Source organism: Poeciliopsis prolifica, unplaced genomic scaffold, assembly GCF_027474105.1.
Source record: "Poeciliopsis prolifica strain line A6 unplaced genomic scaffold, Auburn_PproV2 SCAFFOLD064, whole genome shotgun sequence".
NCBI lineage: Eukaryota > Metazoa > Chordata > Actinopteri > Cyprinodontiformes > Poeciliidae > Poeciliopsis > Poeciliopsis prolifica.
In genome coordinates, this window is record NW_026562439.1 from 1,961,097 (window position 1) to 1,978,945 (window position 17,849).

At 42.0% G+C, this 17,849-nt stretch overlaps 1 pseudogene; it reads left to right on the forward strand.

Annotated features, from left to right (window-relative positions):
• The first annotated feature begins 801 nt into the window (after nt 1-801).
• Nucleotides 802-17,767, forward strand: LOC129351105 (collagen alpha-1(XVII) chain-like; annotated as a pseudogene).
• The last annotated feature ends 82 nt before the right edge of the window (nt 17,768-17,849 follow it).

A 17,849-nucleotide genomic window follows, 5' to 3' on the forward strand; every position in this document is an offset into this window, starting at 1 on the left:
GTTTAATTTTGAACTCTTTCCTGATTCTGGTTCATCTGATGGTTAACACATTTAGAGCAGATTTACAAATCTTTTTGTAGGCTGTAAGTTTGTGCTAATGAAAGTTTGTGCAGTTTTCTACTTCTTAAATGAGAAGAAAGTTTTTAGTCAACAGCTTTAAAGAAGAAAGGACTCTCTTTACAGCTCCATGTGCAAATGACACAATGTCCATAACGCCTTCAGGTGTCCACTGGTTCCAGACCTGAAGAACGATTGTGACACAATTTATCTAAAGGCAACTTCTCTGATGCCATATTGCATCTTTTCAATCTAAATCAAACTATTTTGTTGCTCTTGAATGTAAAATATTTTTTGCATGTATTATTGAGAAATTGGAATGTATTGTGTAGAAATGTTTTTGCCAGCTTCACTGAGAAGAACAAAACAAACCAGAACTCAGTGGTGATGAACTGAGCTCTGCTCGCCTCACTGCTTCTGCAAAGCCAAAAACATGCAAACGTTTCTTCCTGCTCTCCCAAACTGCAGCTCTTTGTCTCACTGATTCTGGTCTGAAAGACTCCAGTTCATCTTCAAAATCTCAAACATGCTGTAAACCCAGACAAACAGAAGTCATTTCAGAGCAGCACAAGCTCATTGTCTCATCACTTTCACCATCTTCTGCTCTTTCTTTCAGCCTGGGGCCGTTATTTTCCTGCTCAGCCTGCAGCAGCGACCCCCCAACCTCCAGCCTCTGTCAGAACTTGTCGACTGAAGCTATGAGTCACGGAAAGCTAATACAAAACTCTGAAGGCGCATGTGAGACCAGAAGCTGCACGTAGTTTCCACGGAGAACCTGGACTTTCCATCTCTATTCCCTGATCTGGTCAGAGGAGAGGAGCTGGACGGGAAAAACGCTGCAGAAATGATCTAACAGGTAAACTTAAATACAGGTTTTTAATGTGATAACAGGTGATTTTGTTGAGTAAAACCCCTGAAAGAGCCGATTCAGTGAGGCGATTTTCACCTGAATGATCTGCGTCAAACAGAACTCATTTCCTTATGTCAGAAATGCAACATAAACATTTAATTATCTATAGATGCTGTAAAAAACAAAACTAAAATAGTATATATACTTTAAAACATACAAATAATTAAATGAAATACAAGACCATAAAATTGAGCTCCAAATACATTCTTTACTAAAAACAGACATTCAAATAATCAGATTATTTATTAGTCAGTTATTAATTGATTTATGTTTTTGTGGTTTGCAGAAAAATTATATGAAATGTCATACAATTAATTTAATGATTTATTTGTGTGTAAAAATTGTTTGTCGCACAATAACAATTGTCTCAGAAAATGGTGACAAAAAAGTTGAATTTTGGAAATCCTGAGATCCGCAGCAGAAATGAAACTAAATAAAAAAATTATGTTGGTTAAAAAAATTTATGCCATGATTAAAAAAAAACAACATACGAATTAATATTAAATTAAAACCCTTTAAAATCTGTTGATGCTGTCTCAGAGCTCCTTGTTGTCCTGACTAACAGAGTTAATAGAAATGCAAGAATGATTTTGAGGAATCATATTTTGACTTCAGGTCATTTTCTTAACAAAAAAATAATCCTAATTGGGGAAAGTGACCAGGACGTGAGAAAATATGAGTATAATGATAAAAAAACGGCTGAAATGAACACCTGCCTGAAGCTGCTTTTGATTGTCATGTATAACGAGAGGAAATACCTGATACTTTCCTTTTGACATGACTGAAACCTCACACCTGCTCTCTCCGGGCAGATTCCTTTATTCAGCAGAATCACATTAATCAGCTCCGTCTGTCTGGAAGTCTTCAGGTTAAAGCTTTTAATCAATCAAGATGCCTTGATGGGGAAAAAAAAAAGTTACACGGCCTCAGAAAAGTATGAATTGCCTCAGGTGGTAATAACACCTGAGCTCAGCATCATGAACATTTACCATTTTTATGCTCTAAAGTCTGCTTTGCAAAGTAAAGTGTTATTTATTTCCAGCTGCTGGATGGACCAGGTGACAGCAGTGAAGGTGGTGAGCTCAGGTGGAGGAGCTGCAGCCAGCAGCAGCTCAGGTGATGAGAGAGAAATTATGACACAACTTCATAACTCATAATGCAAAGTATACTGAGGTTGATCACATGTAAGGTTATTTTGCTGTCAGTTATGATATTTTAAGGATGTCATTTAAAAAATAATTTCATAAACCAAGTTTCATAAATTTATATTACCAGTTTCAAATTTATATCTGTTCATGCTGGAAACAAATATTAAAACAGAAGTTGGATTTAATTATTCACTGTTGGTTTTTTTTTCTACAGTGGTCAAAAAATCAGTGACAACCTCTGGAGTTACATCACAAAGTAAGCTTTGCTGTTTTCACACCTCAAAATCCAACATGGCTGCTGAAGGGACAGTTTTGTTTTTAGTCTTTTTAGTTCTTTGTATCTCATTACAGCAGAAATGACTTACAGGAAAGTAAGTAATTGATGGATTTAAGTTTTAAGTAGTAAAAACATGTCAAACCAGAAAAACAATGATAAATTTGTATCAGTGCTAATCAGACTTCTCATCATTTATTCCAGTAAAAACTAAACATGATCTAGTTTTTTTCATTTTTAATTGAATAAGAAAAAACTAATTAGCCAGCAGCAGAAATATGTGCATGTAATAAATTGTTGTTATCAGAGTGGAAGATGTGCAGACTTACAGTAATAAAACATGTTAAGACATGCGGTTTGGGAATGTTTCCAACTTACAAAAAACTCAAACATTACTGCTCACTTTGTAAATCATATATTAACTTTGCCAGTTCAGTCTTGCAAATGAAAATTGGTTTCAGGAATCTGATGTTTTTCACTCAATGTTGCCTCCAGGAATTTCACTTTAATAAACTCTGATGGGGAAAAACACAGAAAGAAATCTGATATTTTCTGATTTCTCTCTTTGTTTTCAGGTGATTTTGCTTCCAGCTCCGGTGGGTCAGGTGGAACAAGCAGTTCAGTTCTGATCAAATCCAGCAGCTCCCACCGCAGTGGATCTGGAGCAGGGAACGTACGCATCACCAACATAGGAACTTCTTCTGCCCAGTCCTCAGGTGAAAGGTCAGGGGCCTCAGGGTCTTCAGGGGCCGCTGTGGCCTCCGGGAGAGGAGAGCGGTCTAAAGAGGCAGGTGGAGGGTCCTCTAGCATTTCCTACAGTTTTGGAAGTGGAAGCAGAGAAACTAAAAAAGAAGGGGGTCTTGGTGCTGTGACCGTTTCCACTGTGACCAAAAGCTGCTACGCATCAGGAGGGTCCAGGGAAGGAAAGAAGGGCTCATCATCCTCTGGCATTACATACTCAGCTCCTCCAAAGGAGAGGAAGAGTCTGACCACCATGGCAGCTGCTCTGTCAGACGTCTTTGACGGTTCGTCACAGATCACGTCTTCTACTGTTTGCGGTTTCAATGCAGGGCAAGTTTTCATTTGATGCTTCTTGTGCTTCAGAAAGCTCTGATTCTTCCCTGGAGTACAGCAGGAAGGAGTATGGTATGTGAATTTTCTGTCAATGATTATACTGGCAGGTATAACTGATCTCAGTTGGGAGAAGTAGAATTGATCTTGGTTTGATTTTTTAGGAAGTTCAACTGCAACTTCAACTTCAGCCACTAGAGGGAGAACTCAAAGCAGAGGTGCACTAATGGCCTTTAAACAACATTTTTACAATTAATTTTAAATGATCAGCCTAAGGTAAGATAGAAGTAATTACTTTTCTTTGTTTTTAGAGAGTGAGATCAGAGCCAGGCTCCAAAGTGCTTCACCTCCAGCCAGATGTGAGTCCTTCACTGATTTGGCTTCTCACCTCTAAACATCCAACCTGAAGCTGTTCACTTCTGTGGATCAGATTTAAAACCCAGTCATGACGGAGTTTTTGGCATTTTATTTCTCGCAGGGACGGAGCTGGATGACGTGAAGCGCCTGCTGAGGGGAAACCGCTCCACCAGCACCAGCCCCACCCAGTCCCCCAACAACACACTGCCCATTCCCAAGAAGGCCAGTGTGGAAGCCAAGGCAACACCGGAGAGCTCCTCAGGTCCCATCGGTCAGCTGGAGAGGAACGTACATCTGTGCCAAGCACAGGAGAGCGTTTCATCCGTTCACCGTGTTTTGTGTTTTGTTGTAGATCAATACGGCAGCGTTTGGTCAGGAGATGTGAGCAGCGGATATTACAGCTCAAACCCCAACAACTACACCACTGCCTCCCATCTTTACCCATTAGGTCAGTCACAGAAAACACTCACAAACATCTTCACTTTTAACAGTGTGTTAAAGAAACCAAACAAGATGCAAAATGTTCCCATGTGCAACAGACTTTATAAACCCTACAGACCTTCAGAGCTTATTCCCTAGTTCCTATTTTGGAATAAACTCTTGGAAGTGAAAAGTTTTCCTCCAAGGTGCTTTCCTGGAACTTACATGAAAATTGTATAAATTGGTGGAATCTCCCTGTTGGTGACATGCGAGTCCCAGGAAAACATTTTCTAGGAATGGCACTGTTTGTACCAGAAAGCTACGTTGAAAGTTTCCAGAAAGTACCTTGTAATTCCAGAAAATATAAAAGCTATAAAATGTGATCACCATGGAGGTTAGAGATTTCTTTTGTTATAGCGACTAAAAATAAAACACTGAGAGAAAATATTATAAACATGATCAAATATGATCCAGATAATCTTACAACCAAGAGTTTTCTCCCAAGATTTTGACAATAGTTATTTAGCAAAACTCAACAATTTTGCATCTTATAAAACAGGATCAAGTGAGTTTGCATTTTAGCGACTAAAATCTTCAATGTTCAGAAAGAAAACCAGACAAAATTCTAAAGTTATAGCAAAGTCATTAAAATTGTTGTTTTCTGTCAGAAATTTACTCATACAAAACACTTGATGGCATTTAAATAATCAACATGATTCACAGTGATATGACAGAAACATGATGGTTTAACTGAGAAATGTTTGATGGTCCATGGCTGCCATCTGTGACAGATGGGTAAAACCGGTCTGCTGTGTTCTGTCAGGTGCAGGAGTCCAGAACAACCTGACGCTCGGCTCTCCCTCTGCGAACGCCGGACAATCTGTCAGCGGCTCCGGTTTGCCTCAGCCGCTCCTTTATAAAAGCTTGTCAGCTGTCATTGCCTTCACACTTTCATTGGATGTTGTGTTCTCCGTTGCAGTGCCAGTATATGGTGTGCAGAATAACCTGGCCAGTCCAGCGCTCCTCTCAGCCGCTGGTGCCGGCTCACAGATAGGTAAAGCAGTGATCCCACAAATATGAGCATTTTCACATTTCATGCAGTTAAAATATGATCCGCTCAACTATAAAACTCTGCTCATAGTGTAATGTTATGTAACATGTTTTGGTCTGGTTGCAGTTTATGGTGTGCCGAAAAATGTCTCTGGAATAACTGGACCCACAGATGAGGAGGCAGAAAATGTTTTAGACTGAGCATCATTTAAACAGGACTTAGCCAAAAGTGATTTTATTTGCAAACAGTTGGGTTTTTCTAATTCCATAAAGGGATTCTTCCAGGTTCAAATCTGGCCTCTCTCCTGTTTGCTGATGACACCCAAAATGAAGCTGCTGTCATCACATGACTACCGCCAGAATGCAAGGTTATAAATCATGTTGCCTTGTGCCTCATAGTGAGACCCAGCAGTCCCACCAGCTATGAGGCCTCAGGGAAAGACTTCAACTTTGTGCTGATAGAGAAGGACAACGCTCCCATCAAGAAGGAGACGGAGCGGCTCGTCTTGGCCAAAGACACCGGCAAGCAGTTTGTGTCTGCTGCGCCTGCCGCTTACTCAGGTTTTAACTACACTATCCCTCTGACAGAAACGGTCACATTAAAATTCTGCAAATGCTTACATTTAGATTGATTCACACATTTGTCTGAAGGAGTCTAATTGCTGATTTGATCGTTGGGAATATCTGGGCTTGCAGGGACTTACTCTGAGGACTCACTGAAGAGGGAGAACAGAAACTTTTGTCCAGTGCAGTGGATGAAGGAACTGATGCCAAATGTAAACAGACCTTTTGATTCTTAAAGTTGTCCTCCTTAATTGTTTTGTCATAATTGATGTTTGCTTTAAATGTTATTACTGTAGCTTCAACCTTGAAATCTACAACAAAAGACAAAGCAACCTATGCAGGTACAATTTATTGAGTTATTATAAAACCATGGATATTATGCTGTTTTGATGAACCGGTTAGCATCAGAAGCTAGCTGCTAACCTCACACCTTGCTGTTTGTTTCTCAGAGATCCGTGAAGACGAGTTGGGTTTTGGGTTCTGCTCCTGCTGCAGCTGGTGGAAGTGGCTGCTGGCCCTCGTCTGCACCCTGCTGCTCCTCCTGGGGCTGCTCTTCGGACTCATCACTTTGGGTAAAGAGAAAAAATCTAGAGAAAAAATATTGATTCTGTTTTGAAGAGTGAGCTGATCATCCAGGACCCAGACCCAGTCAGTACCTTGCAGAACCTCATGGTGATTTACCAAGAGGCAGTTCCTTTGGTGAAGGCCTGATCACCTGGTCTCGGGTTGGTTATTCAAAGTTTGTGCAGGGAATCTTGAAATCACATTGAGTCACACTTAGTCTCATCCTTACTGGAGCAAAAAGGCTACAGAAATTTAACTGAGAGTCCAGCCAGCTCTTTCCTGGAGAGATTACATTCATTGAAGGTCACATAACAAATCTATTGCTGCTTTGGGAATGTCTATGAGTTCCCACACATGACCTGGAGGAAGTGGAGAGAGCGAAATCTAATGGCTCTTATAGACCTTTTGGACTTTTGAACCATCTTGGATAAGAGATACAAGAATTTATGAATGACGATATTTTTTGTCTTACCTTCAGTAGACACCAGTTATAGGAATCTATTTGATAAAACAATTAACTGGAAAACAAATAAATTCTAAATGTTTGTTCCCAGGTGAGGAGGTGAGACGCCTGAAGAACCGTGTTGATGCTCTGGAAGCTGCCACTGGCAGTGCATCAGCCAGCCGCCTATCGTCTTCCTCCGGCATCAACATCATCGACCCGCTGGACTCAGCATACATTGAAAGAACTTCTTCTGGTTCCACCCTCACCCGATCCGATAATTCAATCAACCTCGGGCCTGGAGGAGGCACAAGAACCGGACCAGGACAGGACAGCGCTGGCCTGCAGAGAACCGTTCAGCAGCTACTCAGGGCAGAACTACAATCAAATGCTATGAGAGGTGTGGAAACAAAGCACCAGGATTTAACACACACACACATATACACACGCACGCACACACGCACACACACACACACACACACGCGCACATACACACACACGCACGCACGCACACACACACACACACACCACACACACACACACACACACATACACACACACACACACACACATACACACACACACACACACCCACACACACACAAACACACACACACACACACACAAAACCAAGCATTTTTGAGTTAAAGGTATTTTTTTATTTTGCAGAAACTCTTGCTTATTCTCTAAAAGGAGAGAAGGGAGAACCAGGACCTAAAGGTACCCACTAACTCACAGTAATTTAAGATTTATTCATATCTTCAAACTAATGACTACCTCTGAACAGGTGATCCAGGGGCACTTGGACAAAAAGGTGAGGAAATATTGCACTGAATGTTTAGTACTTCATAAACTTGATGAATCAACCTTTTTAAATGTCTGTCTTTTTTTCAGGCGATAGTGGCTTTCCTGGACTGCCAGGTAAGACATTGGGCAAACTACTCCATGGTTTACCCTTCCAAAAGGGTAAAAAAACTTGGCAAAGCTAATCAGTTTTTTGTTCCTTAAGGTCCTCCTGGACAGATTGGACACTCGGGACTGGATGGACCAAGAGGACCAAAAGGAAATCCAGGTAATGGAAACTTGACTTATTTTCTCTGTTATGAAGTTCAAGGAAAGAGCTGAGAATCTCCTTGTTTCTGCCCAGGTGAACCAGGTCCAGAAGGACAACCAGGCCAGAGGGACGGGAGGGACCAATGGGCCCCCGGGGGGAGTCTGGACCGCCTGTGTTGGAGAGAAAGGAGATAAAGGTTGAACCAAATCACATTTATGTAAAACAAGTTGAGCACTTCCTGCTAGAGGGGCAGGAAGTGCTGATTTGATTATGACTCTGCAGGTTCTCAGGGTGAACCAGGACGTCCTGGTCCTGCTGGTGCTCCTGGACCCATTGGTCCAAAAGGTGAAGACAGGATTCATATTACATTTTAAATCAGTAGAAATAAAAATACTTCATCCACTGATTACTCTGTTGAAGGTGCTGCTGGAGAGCAGGGTATCTCTGGAGTCCCAGGTATAAAGTTGGTTTCAGTTCATTTCTTTATGTTTAAGTTGATTTGACAATAATTAATGTTATATTTCTGTAAACAGGCGTACCTGGCCCAAAGGGATTCCAAGGTGAAGCTGGACCTTCTGGAGCCAAAGGTACAGAAACTTCCTTTCATTTCCCACTTTCATTGTTTTCTCAGACTCTTCAAAACACGACAGTCTTACTGGAAGCATGGACTTTGCTGAAGTTTTAAACAGTTGGACCTGATTTTACCCGATAGCCAACATTTAGCTGTGGTGTATATAATGGACCAACTTGACTATGAAGGAAGCTACATAATGAAGCTAACTGGAAACTGTGTGCGCTGTAAACAACCATCCACACTGTGGGAGAGAAACGCCGAGCCGAATATTAAATCTTGCTCTGACTTTAATCACTCAGTATTTGGAACCAACTCGAAGTGAATGGCTCGATTTCCAAGCTGCAACCATAGCCAGGCTCCAATTCAAAAACAGTACAGAAAACACAACATCATCTTTCACTTCACCTCCTTCTATCTGCTGATTGGCTGGTTGAAGTTCAACTGAAGAAATCAAGCTTATTGTGACGAATCCTAGATTGAACACTGTGGGGACATGAGAATCAAATGGACCTGCTAAGTTATTCTAGTAGCTCATGTGGAACAGATGTTGAATAGCCTCTGATGGGAACCACTGGCTGAAGGTTAGCTCTGCTAATATTCATGATTTTAGTTGAAGCTAATGCTAAAGCACTAACATCAGTCATGTTGTTACTCACCATGAGTCAATGCCAAAATATGCTACAACATAGTATATAACCCTCAACAGGTATCTGGTTTGGCATTGTTCTAATACAGGAATATTGTAGCCAGTGTAACAATTACTTCTGCTCTCCATCTGCAACGTGTGATGCAGGTGACCGTGGAACACCAGGTGTTCCAGGAATTAAAGGGGACAATGGAGAAAGAGGACCTCGTGGACCAGTGGGTACGTACCAACACAACTGGTTATGTCTTTAGCTAGTATTAAAGTACTACAGCTCAGTTTTCCTTGTTTTGCCAAGTGAAATTGTAAAAGATCAGTACCTTGGCTCTGAGACTTCTACATGGCATGTAGTTGTTTTTTGGAAATTAACATTTGACAAAGTATCAAAAGAGAAATTGTGTAACTGTATGAGGAGGTCAAGGATGCAAGAGAAATATGTGTTGGGACTGAGACAAATGGACAAGGGGAGCGAGAGAGTGGCAAGGTTTGAGGAAGGGTATGAAATGCTGGGAAACAGATTGAACATTTCAGGTACCAAAGGAGAAGAGATGTGCTCAGCTGTCCAATACAACAGACAGTGCATTAGAGAGGTGAAGGACAGTGCATGCAGACTGGAGAGGAGAGTAAGGAGTGATTAGGAAAGTAGCCAGAAGATCCAGGTGAATCTGGAGCTGGTAGGGAAAAGGTGGTTCATGGATGCAGAGAAAGAGGATCTGCAGAGAGTTGGAGTGATAATTTAGGCAGCTAGTAATGGTAAACATTTCAATGTCAACAACAGCAAAGATAAACTTATCTACTTTGTCAGAATATTAGTGACAACAGTGTTTGTAATTTAAAATGTTTGCTACCAATCTGCCTCAAAGAAAAGCTTCAGTATAATGTAAGACTTTTCTTAAAGGTGAACCAGGAACTCCTGGACCTCAAGGCCCATCTGGACCAAAGGGATCTAAAGGAAGTGGTGGTGAGTGGAGAGATGGAAGATCTTACTGCAGAGCACTGCAGAACTCACAACACAGACATCTGTGCTGTAACTGCAGGTGAATCGGGTTCAATAGGACTTCCTGGTGCTAGAGGTTTACGGGTCTCCCTGGTGACATCGGTCCCCAAGGTACTAAGTTCTCCAGAGCTTTTACCCTACATACAGCAAGAAATATTTTCTCAGATTCTCTCTGAAAAATGTTTAAGGATGTTTTAAACTCGCCAAACTATAAGATAAGAAAATTTAAAATCCTTCCAAATAAACTGTTTATTTTCCAGGTCCTCCGGAAACCAAGGACCTCCAGGTACACAGCGTAAACTTTAACTCCTGGAACCCAAACTGGTTTAGTTTTCTATTTCATAAAGTACTTTTCTGGTGCCTCATGCAGGTTGCAGGAATTCCAGGCCAGCCCGGTGGTAAAGGTACAGCGTAGTTGTTTTTCTTTTTTGATAACATTCACACTGTAAAGAAACCCGCCTGGAAGGCTTGAAATAATTGTTCTCTTCTTCAGGTGAACCAGGATCTCCTGGTAAAGTCGTTGGCCCGAGTGAGAACAGCTTCATGTCTTCTCCCAGCATTGACCAGATAACCCCTGTGACTCTTGTGTTCAGTCTGGTTTCTTTCTGTTTCCTTCATATCCGGTAGACTCAGACACTGTGGCTATTCCTGGACCTCCAGGACCAGCTGGACCTCCAGGTTCTGCTGGGCCCCCAGGTTTGTCTGGTCCCATTGGTCCTGCTGGAGTCCCAGGCCAACCAGGTAATCAAGGTCCCCTCAATTTAAACATGTTGGATATCTGAAAAAAAGCCTTGAATGACGAATATTTTGCAATTATTTAGGTACAAAGGGAGAGCGAGGGGATAAGGGAGACAAGGGGGACCAAGGTCAACGTGGAGAGCCCGGTAAGACGATTTGAATCACTCGGTCAGACTAAGAAATGTTTTTGATATGCATCTTTTAATTCACAACAAACTTGTTTCAGGAACCGGCCTTCCTGGACCCCCAGGGCTCCCAGGGTCCCGAGGTGAACCTGGACCTCAGGGGCCTCCTGGTATGTTCACAGCAGAAGTGTCAGCATCCTCTGTCTTTAAGATTCAACATCACCTGAATAAAATGGCTGATTAGTTCCTCATGAATTAACCATTTGTTTGTGCTGAGTCAGAAATGCCTGCCGGCCATCGGCTCTTGAGGCGATTTCTTGATTTGAATGAATTCAGAGCAAATAAATGAAGTTGTCTCTGTTGTTTAGGTGAAGGTAAGCAGGGGCCCCCAGGCCGCAGAGGCCCTCCTGGAGATCCAGGTAAATACAAATCCAGTTTTATCAACATTAGATAGCAGAATGTATCATCAGCATAGAGCGTGATCTGTGTCTGATCATATGTTGATTTTCTGATCTGTTTCCACTCAGGTGTTGGAACTCCTGGACCTCGAGGAGAGAAAGGAGAGCCTGGCAGCTTCTTGCCAACATCTGGTAAGCAAAAAAACAAATCTCACTCTCCTTAAACTTAACCATGCTTTTTGTTTTTGTGTGACTTTTGATGGAGTTTTCCTCATTTCTCCTCAGAAACCTTCTTTGCTGGACCACCAGGACCTCCAGGTCCACCTGGTAGGGCTTCATAAAGTTTACCTTTCTTTATCTCTAGCATGTCTTCAGCACAACTTACAAAACATCTAGCAAGCATATCTTCTCCTTTAGTTCTATCATCTCACAGACTGACCTGTTTTTAGGGAAAGAAGGAGCCCAAGGATTCCCAGGTCAGAAAATATGCAGGTATTTTGGGAAAGTCTGTGTTTGTAGTGTGTGACTAAATGTAATGATTTTGTTTCAGGTGAACCAGGTCAGCCGGGGCTTCCAGGGGGTCCAGGGCAGCCAGGTGCTGTTAGGTGGCCAAACAATTGATGATTGTCTCAGTAATGATCCTTTAGTGTTTGATTTTAATCAGTGATTTCTGTCTCAGGGTTCCCTGGACCTCCAGGACCTGCAGGAGCTCCAGGTAACTCTAACCCTGGGTGTAATCTTCTTCAGACCATGATGCATATTATTTTGAACCATTTCAGGGTTTAAGTTTCTGAGGAATTATGATGAATATTTCCACTTTTTGTGTCTTGCAGGTGGCCCAGTAATGGCAGGAGGGGAACCTGGTAAAAAAAATTTTTTTTACATTAAATATATTAACATTTGAAAGGTGCAATGTCTGCGACAGACTGGCGCCCTGTCCAGGGTGACCCTGCCTCTCGCCCGGAACGTGCCGGACCAATAGATTCAAGAACTCCTTTGTCCCCCACGCCTTCAGACTGTACAACTCCTCACTGGGGGGTCGGAGGTGACACAGGACAGAGGGAAGAAGGAGTAGTTTTTCTACAAATGTGAACTCCATATTTATCAGGCCAAACCATACAGTGCAATACCATATCACTGGTCAATCTATCGACCAAATTGCTATAATTTCCTTTTGTGTTGTATTTGTATTGTATTTTTTTGTATTTATTATTGTATTTTGGTATGCTTACTGTGAGCTGCTGGTAACTATAATTTCCTGAGGGAGTCTTCCCAAGGGATCAATAAAGTCAAGTCTAAGTCTAAGTCTAGCTAGAGAAAGGCACCAGGAACAAGGATGTCAGAAAATGGATGGGATGGAAGGTGCAACTTTCTGGAGGTTATCAGGTCAACAGATTGTATGAAGCATCCTGCAAGATATTCTGTAACAAAACAAGAGCTGGTCATATTAAATGTAAACCAGAGAACATGCTAACCAGATATTTTGATGTCTGAAGATGAAGTTTAGATAGTTGACTTAAAGGCATCCAGATTGTGTTACATGTCAGGACAAACATACCAGGTTTCCTGCTGTCAGTGAGTTACAGTGAGCTGAAAACCTGATCAGGTGCAAAACAAGCCAAATCATCATTTCACCACCTCCGTGCTTTACAGCCTGAAGAGTGCAGATATTCTGGTAAGCTTCCTCCATCCATGGCCCAACATCTCTACTTTGGTCTCAGCATCCTGTGTCTTTAAGATCAACATCTTTCTGAAGGACATTGATCCAGAAGCTTTGTGTTTGATTCAGGTGCAGCTCTGTAAATCCTTCCAAACAAGCTGGTCTGGAGATTCATTTCTCTAAGCATTGCAGTCTGAAATCCAGAGTTCAGAGATATTTGTGTCGTTTCCTTCAGTGGTTCTTGTTGCTCCTACTAATAATATTGTTATTTTTCCAGGAAGCTCATTCATTCCTGGACCACCTGGACCACCAGGACCACCAGGACCACCTGGGAGTGAATCGCTTGCTGTTGGCCAGTACATTACTGACTACATCCAGAGTAAGACTTTCAGTTATTTTTTTATTCTTGTAGCATGAATCAAAGAGCTTAGGGAGGCTTTCCGCTGTGATCTACAGGCGACAGCATCAGACAGTACTTGCTGGACCTCCTGGACCTCCGGGAGAACCAGGCCCTCCTGGTGTTTCAGAAGACGCCCTGGTGGATAACGTAGCCAGTCGAGTTATCGCCTACATCCAGAGTAAGATCACCATGTTGGACATGTCCCACATCAGTCTGAAGGACGCAGCTCTTTTTCTGGCTGTTCTGATATTGTTTTGACCAGGTTCCGGCCCGGGAGCGCCCGGTCCTCCTGGTCCTCCTGGATCCGTCTCTGTCAATGACATCATCAGTCTACTGCAACGTAAGTGGCATCACATCAAAGTGATGAATCTTGAGAAGTAATAAGATGCAGTAAGGTTAGGATTAGAGTAGAGGTGGGGTTAGACGAAGAGTAAAAGTTGGAGTCTTTTGCATTTAAGATAACTGCATCAAAGGAATCCATCATCCATCTGTCTGAACATCAAAAACATGGAGAAATGAGGAAAAGTTCATTATTCATTATAACACATAATCTCGTGTTTCAAAGCTAATGGGTTCCTATTGTTATGACGCTATTGTTATCTCGTTTCCAGGAGATGAAGTGAGGGTGTACCTTATGGGTCACCAGGCCCAGGACCTCCTGGGGGTCCAGGTATTGGCGGCTCCTTTTAACCCCCAGGAGGTGGCTGAACGCGTCTACAACCTCATGAATCGTGAGTGCTAAGTTCCTGCTTTATGTTCAGTGTAGGGCAGATGTTTGGTTCTGTCTGATTGTGGGTGTTGTGTCTGTCACCAGACAGAGGAGTGCTGGGTGCACCTGGAGCTCCAGGACCTCCTGGGCCTCCAGGGCCTCCTGGAAACCTGTTCACAAGTAAGAGCTTTAATCATCCAGACTCTAACATCCAAACTATTAGATATCACTGCATTGGCATTCTCATTCTGATTGATCTCTGTTGCTGCAGATGGATTTCAGTCTCTTATCGGGCCTCCAGGACCCCCGGGTGCACAGGGTGTCCCTGGGCCACAAGGTCCGCCTGGCCCCCCTGGACCGCAAGGATTCGGGAGCTATGTCAGCTCGGACATCCGTGACTACCTGCAGAGTGAGTTCAGACAGGAAATGTATCTGGTGAACTGCAGCTGAAAAAGCATTCAGTGTCTGTTCTGTTGGGTTTTGTTTGGACGTTCTTCTTTACTGCGCTGCTTAACCCCAAATCGGCTTTCTTTCAGATAAATTGTATAAATTGATGCTATCTTTATGTTTTTGAGTAAATGTTGATATTTTAGCATCAATTGTTAAATTGGCTCAACCCTCTTTGTGCAGTTTTTGTGTTTGTCTGGGGACAGACTGGAATGGGAATAATGGAATATTCCATTCCATTATAGAATACTAACCCTTGCCTCCTTCTGCTGCCCCTACAGGTGTTTCCCTCAGAGGCCCTCCAGGCCCCCGGGGCCCCTGGACCAGAGGGCCCTCCTGGTCCAATGGGACAAATGTTTTCTATTACTGACCACAACAACAGAGGCATGCTGAAGCCTGAAAGACAAGATTATGTCCGGTCTGAGTTTGATGGTAAAGAGAAGCTAACGCGGAGTTCTGGACCAGAACCGGGTCATGAAGCACAAACCTGTTGGTGGGAAAGGTGGAGAGGAATAAAGTCTCTTTTTTTCAGGTGGTGATGGTTTGAGTCGGCCCATGTTCGGACCTCCTGGTCCACCGGGGCCCCCTGGACCTCCGGGACACAAGGGGGAGCCAGGTTTGGGCAGTAGCACCGAGTGGAGCCCGAACTCTATTAACTTATCCATCATGGCTGAAGATTGACTGATTACATCAAAGGTACATTAAAAATTACCTGAAATTTCTCTAACTTTGAATTTCTCCACATCTTGTGGAAAATGTTTAGAATTGTTTAGAATAGTGAAAAAGATTTGAGATCAAAGGAAGCTGATAGAAAAACTCCTCATGTTTAAGTAACTACAGTTTAACCAGTTAAAAATGCTGAGCAGCATCATTTATATTTTTAATTGTCATTTGCAGCTCATGGCGTTCTGGACGGTATCATTGAGAATTACAATAGCAGGATCTTCCAGGGTCCTCCGGGACCACCTGGCCCTCCGGGCCCTCCGGGCCCCGCCTGGTTGGGTTCACATGGAAACGCCACAAATATCATGGAAATTATCGAAGGTAGGAAAACTACAGAAAAGAAATACATCAAACTGTAACAATTGGATAACAGAGCTGCTAACTCCTGTTTACAGCCGTTAGGCAGCAGAGCCGCCATGGACCTGCCATCCATGGCCCCGGGGACCACCCGGCCCCCCGGGGCCACCAGAGAGAGAGCTGTTTGGTTCCCACACCAACGTTGTTGACATAATAGACTACATCAAAGGTAACACATAGATTTAATATTGTCAAATAAATTGGTCTAAATGTGAATTTTGAATATTTTTTGTAATTCTTCTCAGCCCATGGAGTGATTGTGGGGCCACCAGGGAGACCGGGACCGAAAGGGACCACGGACTTCCAGGAGCAAAAGGTGAGGCACATCCAGGCAGGGAGGGTTTATTTCTGTAGAACCAAACATATTTCAAATCTTTCTTACCAGATTTCATGAGGCGAGAGGCCAAATCCTGCCAACAAATCAAGGCTGCATGTTGTGGATTCTAGGTTACTAAGAGTTTCTGTCAAAACATCCTGCTGTGCTTGCAGGTGAACGAGGTTTTCCTGGGCCTCAGGGATACAGAGGACCAAAGGGTGACAGAGGTCAGTTTAAAAAAAAGAATGAGATGTTTAACCTGCAACTCAACATGAATGTTACTCCAGTGTTTAAAACGCAGTGGTCGCAACAAATAAAAAAAACTTCAAGGGAGTAAAAATTTTCTCACTTGGTTAGAGCTTGTTGAACAAAGAGCAAACAGAAGACGATTAAAACCAGAAGCTAAATACTGGGACCAGAGAGGACGGAAGCAGAGGAGCTAATCAGAGGAGATGTGAAGCAGCTGTGGCAGGAGGAAGCAGGGAAACTGAGATACAAACAAATTTACACAAAGTGTCTCAATGCTCCAAATTTCTTTTGGTTGAAATCCATTTTTTGTCCTATTATATAAAAGCAACCTCAGTCAAACTTCCAGACAGCGAAATCTTCTGATTTTCAAAGTAGACGTGACAGTCATCTGCATAAATTTAAAAGATGTATATTTTTAAGGACAGCAGGTAGTGAAAAAAACAAATAACTAGAGGGAAGTATCTGTCATGCTGTAATAATTTATGTTTTAACTGAAATTTCTGCCCGGTTTCAGGAGATTTCTCACTGACAACAAGAAGAAGGAGAAGCTCTGGTGTTTGATCGCTGAACTCGGAGCTCCCAGTGGGATCATGAAAGCTGTTCTCATTAGCGACTGAACGTTGCTGTGGATTGTGTAAAGTACTGAATTTTATGGCATGACGTTTGTATTCATTATGGGCATTTTTAAAGGATGTTTTTGAAATGTTTTTTTTTTTTATTATTTTGTATGTATGAGACCAAAGGAGAAGCTTTTGTTTAGAGGAAATATTTTATTTACAGCAGAATGAAAAACCACATTATACAAGCATTTCTAAAAACTATACATGTATATAAAAAACTGAATTAATGTCGATTTTTATTTTCAGTCTGAATTTAGGAAGCTGAGCAGTTTTTGTATAAATACTAACTGAATATATTTTTCTAAAAAAGGTGCAGCACTCATTACATTTATTCAGCAACAGAACAGCCAATCCAGAAAAACAAAAACGAGATGAACCAATCAGAGGTCAGAAAGGCCTAAACCAGTCAGGTCCAGTTTTTTTTTTCTCTTAATAGTAAAAGAAAAATTATTTTTTGTGTTTTGTTTAGTTGAATACAGAATAAAAACCTCCACATGTCTGAATCCTTAAAGTCACAGTAACAACTTTACAATACATCTAAATTATTAAGGCTAATTGATCTACTTTAGGCTTTTCATGAAACAAAATACATCAGGATAAAAACGCACAAATGTTTCTTCATTTTCCAGATTTTTCTTTCTTTGCCATTGGAGCCGATAACTTGATGCTTCATTAGAGAATAAAAACCAAGAGTGTCTGAAATGTTTTACAACAAACCTGAAGGAAAAAACTGCATCCATGTCAGCCAGGAGATTAGAGCATCGCAGGAACCACAGAAACTAAAATGAATGAAAACCTGTAACCCTTTCCTGTTTTAGCCACAAATACATTCTGTATCATAATCGCGTAGAAATGATCGACTGATTCATGTTTGACCATAAAAAATTTTTTTTAAAAAGAGAGCGATCCATAGTGCAAAAGTCTGCAGGAATCTGAAGGTGGAGATATTTCTGGTTCTTCTTCAGGCACTGGGTTGTGACGA